This window comes from Leopardus geoffroyi, chromosome B3 (genome assembly GCF_018350155.1).
Source record: "Leopardus geoffroyi isolate Oge1 chromosome B3, O.geoffroyi_Oge1_pat1.0, whole genome shotgun sequence".
NCBI classification, from domain to species: domain Eukaryota; kingdom Metazoa; phylum Chordata; class Mammalia; order Carnivora; family Felidae; genus Leopardus; species Leopardus geoffroyi.
The window spans coordinates 142,159,703-142,162,735 of NC_059337.1; positions in this window are offsets into that span (position 1 = coordinate 142,159,703).

The window sequence follows — 3,033 nt, forward strand, 5'->3', positions numbered from 1 at the left end:
AGAATGTCCCGTGGCTCTCAGAACCCGTGTGCCTGGGCTCTGCCTCCAGCTGTGTGGCCAAACCCGCCCCTTAATGGTCTCTGCCCAGCTCCCTCCCACAGCCCCCCAAATGCCGCTGTTTCCTCTTGCCTCGTCCCTGGGCCTTCAGCCTTGTACTGCTCCCAGGGACCTGCCCTGCCTGGACCACTACCCCCCACCCTCTGCAGCTTCTCTTTGAGGCTCACCAGCCCCCCCTGGAGCTCTCCAATAGCCCCACAGCAGCCCCACAGCCCCTGGGCACCCCCACCAGCCCCCCAGTCTCCACCAGCACCCCCTACTCCATGCCCTGCGCTTCCTGCCATGGCTGGGCCTGGCCCCCACAGGACAGAACCTCCTCCGCTGTCCATCTAAAAGGCCCACAGGCTACCAAGGCTTAGCATTCCAGGGGTGTGACCTGACATTGCCTGGAGGGGTCTGGAGGGGTCAGCTCCCTATGGAAACTTCCAGCTGCCTTTACCATCATCTGACTTAGCAGCTACTTATCCACTGCTGAGCCTGAGTCTTCACATCGTCATTTCTTCAAATCCTCTTGAGCATGGCCCATTTCACAGATGAGAAAGTCAAGGTCACGACACACAGCAGGGCCATAGTGGAGTCAGGACTCAAACCTGACTTCCACCTGCTCAACAAGCCCTGTCACCAAAGGCCTGGGCTGGCCTCCGAGCACTGGAAACCCAGGGCGGGAGGCCTGAGGTGAGTGGGAAGAGCCTGGACCCCCCCAGCACTGCTCTGCTGTCGTTGCCTGTGGGTTAGTGCGCCCATCCTGACCTTCCCGAGCCACTTCCTCCTCCATAAAATGGGCTTTTCATGAGAGAGAAGGTGGCTCTCAGGCCTGGCTGCCTAGATGAGTCACTTGGGCCAGCTGGATCTGCCTATGGGTTGGGACCCCCAAACTTCTCTTACGTCCCCTGGAAGGCTCCAGTGTGCACAGGGATGGTGTCAACCCCTGGGACTCAGGCAAGATGGATCGAATTGGAACCAAGCCCCTGCAGCCAGACCTCCTGGGGTCAGGTCCTACCTGACCTGTCGCTGTTGGGGGGGGGGGTGCTTGGGCCTCAATTTCCCCATCTGTAAGGAAGGACGGATGATAGGACCCATATCCTAAGATTGATGGGAGAATTAACTGCATTCTGTGTAGATCGTACTTAGCATAGAGCCTGTCGCGACAGTGTTGCAGACCCGCCCTCAGTGATTGTCGCTGGCGTCGGAATCTTGATCGCGGTAACCTCTAGGGAAGGAAGGGCTTTCCTGGGAGGCCGGGCAGTGCAATTCCCAGAAAGGCCACACGGTGGCGCCCCGGCGCAGCGCTCCGGCCGGCGCGCCTGCGGGTGGCCGAGTGGGCGGTGCCTGCCCGCCGGGTCCCGCGGGGCAACCCGAGGCCCGGAGGGGGCGGGGCCGCGGCGAGGCAAGCCCGGCCTCCTGGGGGCGGGGTCGGGCCGGGAGGGCGCAAACCCCGGCGGGCCCAGGCGCGGGTGGTTTGGAGCGTCCTCTGAGCCTTCGGGTGGAGGGGGGCAGGTGGGCGTCGCCATCCCCGTGTCACAGGTGGGGCCACCGAGGCACGGCGAGGCACGACAGCCGGGCGGGGGGGACGTTAGGGGGACTATCCCGCAGTGCCGCGATCGCTGGGTGGTTCCCCCTCACCTCTCCTGGCGGTGGGCTGGGTCTGGCGGTGGGTCGCTGGCCGGCCCGGAGGGGGCAGCTTTGGCAAGAAAAACCCAGTGGCGGGGAAGTGCACTAGGAGAACGGGTGGTGTCCTCTAGCGCACTAGGAGCGCACTAGGAGGACGGGAGGCAGGGGTGCAGGGGGCTGCCTCCCGCCTGGGAGGGCTGGGGGATGCCTCCTGACTCCTCAGGGCTGAGCTGCTGTAACACTTGAACACGCTCTTGGCTGAACCGAAGCCACCTCCAGTGTCCTCTGCCCCAGGGCCCTGGAGGCTGGTGATGAGGGGTCCTCGGGGTGGCTTGTGGCCCAGCCTTCGCTGGGGGTCGGCCTTGGGAGCCTCGCGAACTTGGGCTGGGGGTGAGAAGCTGTCCCAGCTGTGGGAGGTTTTCTTCTCTGCTCTGCACCTGAGGACAGGAGTCTGGCTCTGGAGTCACCTAGTGACCCTGCTGGGCCTCAGGGGCAGCCGACGTGAGTGGGCGGAGGGCCAAAATTAGCCACCCACCTGGGCAGGTTAATGGGGTGTGGTGTCCTTTATACTGGTCCAGGGTTTGGTATACTGGTCCAGTGTATGTGTGTATTTCCTGGGTGATCAGCGACAGGGAGGATGGCCACCTGGAGGGGGACCTCAGGGCAGGGGCAAGAGGGGGCTCAAGCCAGCGGCTCTTCCCACATTTCAGCCCCTCTGCAGGGATGTTGTTTTCCTCTGGGGCAAGAATCCTGCATCCTAAGCAGGCTTCCTGATGAGTGTGTGACGCAAAGGCAAAGGCGGTTCTCACCCCCCTGGGGTGGATGACCTAAATCCACATGTCTGCCCAGACCTCACCCCTGGGCTCCAGACAGCCTTGGGCATCTCTGTCTGCAAGTCTATAAATAGCCCTAGGGGGAGGGGGCAGACACTAGGGGTATTTCTGGCAAGTGGGGGGAGACTTACTACTGGAGGGCCATTTCTCTGAATCAGGGCTGGGGTGGGTACAGATGGAGTGAAGGCCCTTTCTTGGCCTGGAGCTTTGGAAACATTTGTGCCTCCCAGAACACGTCCCCCTTGAACTTCCTCCTTGCTTAGGGAACCCTGTGGTCACCCTCTGGATGTTGCCTACCTTGGGTAGTCCCTGCCAGCGGGCCAGACCGAGGGCCAGCGAGGTAGAGTGGTCTCCACCAGCGGGAGGCAGCCTGAGTAGCTAGGGGCAAGTCTGCAGGTCCCTGAGGGGGCACCCCAGAACCCCCTGCCTTAGGCAAGGCTCTACAGCAGCCCCCACCCTGCCGTGCCCAAGTCCCAGGCCTACCCCGGAAGAGGCTCCATGAGCCTCAAGACAGGCCAGGAGGGGCGTGGGG